General features: G+C 41.1%; 1 long non-coding RNA gene across 2 annotated transcripts in view; it reads left to right on the plus strand.

Moving 5' to 3' along the window:
• LOC106011866 overlaps positions 1–476 on the plus strand; it is a 14,487-nt gene extending 14,011 nt beyond the window's left edge. For both annotated transcript variants that reach the window (XR_001184874.1, XR_001184875.1), the window contains exon 2: positions 198–476. This is a non-coding gene — a long non-coding RNA (uncharacterized LOC106011866). The remainder of the gene's footprint in view (positions 1–197) is intronic.
• Positions 477–973: the final 497 nt, after the last annotated feature.

Here is a 973-nt window from a genome sequence, read left to right on the forward strand (position 1 = left end):
AAAAAGAACAACTGGGTGAAGGAACAGAATAGCGCTTCGTCAGTGCCATGAAAGAATAGCCCGTGTCGCCACTTTCGAATGGAATGCAGAACAGTGTATTTAGGAAAACGTGACTTGACTTTGTAGTTTTTTCTCAGGTCTTCATTTTTTGTAGTCATACTTTCTACTTATTGTATTGGGTCTGTGTTCTTTTCCAGTGTTCAATTCAACCCCTATCAAGATGAACAACGCCATCTTTGTCGTTCTCGCCGTCCTGGCTCTGATCGCCGCTGCCAGTGCTACGTCATTCTCCAGCTGTCTCGGCACATTCAGCAACTGGTACAACGATTGCAAAAGAAGCTTGGGCCAACAGAAGTGTGACTTGACCATGAGTGGATTTGCTCCAGCTTGCTATTACAGCTAAGTTCTTCATGCTTCAGGTCTCCTGAACACGTTACAGGCAGTAGACTTCAGAATAAAATATGGCACAAGATCTCCTGGTTTGCGTTGTTCGACTTTTTGGTTTGTTTATTTGTTTGTTTGTTGTTGATGGTGTTGGTTCTGTGTTGGCCTTTTTGTAAAAATATATGGATACAATTACAAAAGAGGCGAACACAGAACCAGACGCCCTAAATGAATTTCTCTAAGTTAATTACCAAAGTCTGGCACACAAAGATGAACGAAGTCTCCAACACCACCACCATCAGATTAAACGAAAAATGTTACAACTACGACAGTAAGATCAACATTTTAAAAAAACAGAGACAGTGAAGGTACACAGAAAGCCAGAACCACTCAGTATACACATCAAAAACAACAGTCTCAGACAGGTCCAAGAATTTAAATACCTCGGAAGTATATTCACAGAGGATGGGCGACAGAACAGAGAAATTGAAACACGAGTACAAAAGGCCAATAATGTTAGTTACCAGCTTACTCCACTACTGAAACATCCTAAACTCCCCATGACAACAAAGCTCAAAATGATCAACAC

This window comes from Aplysia californica, unplaced genomic scaffold, assembly GCF_000002075.1.
Source record: "Aplysia californica isolate F4 #8 unplaced genomic scaffold, AplCal3.0 scaffold00202, whole genome shotgun sequence".
NCBI lineage: Eukaryota > Metazoa > Mollusca > Gastropoda > Aplysiida > Aplysiidae > Aplysia > Aplysia californica.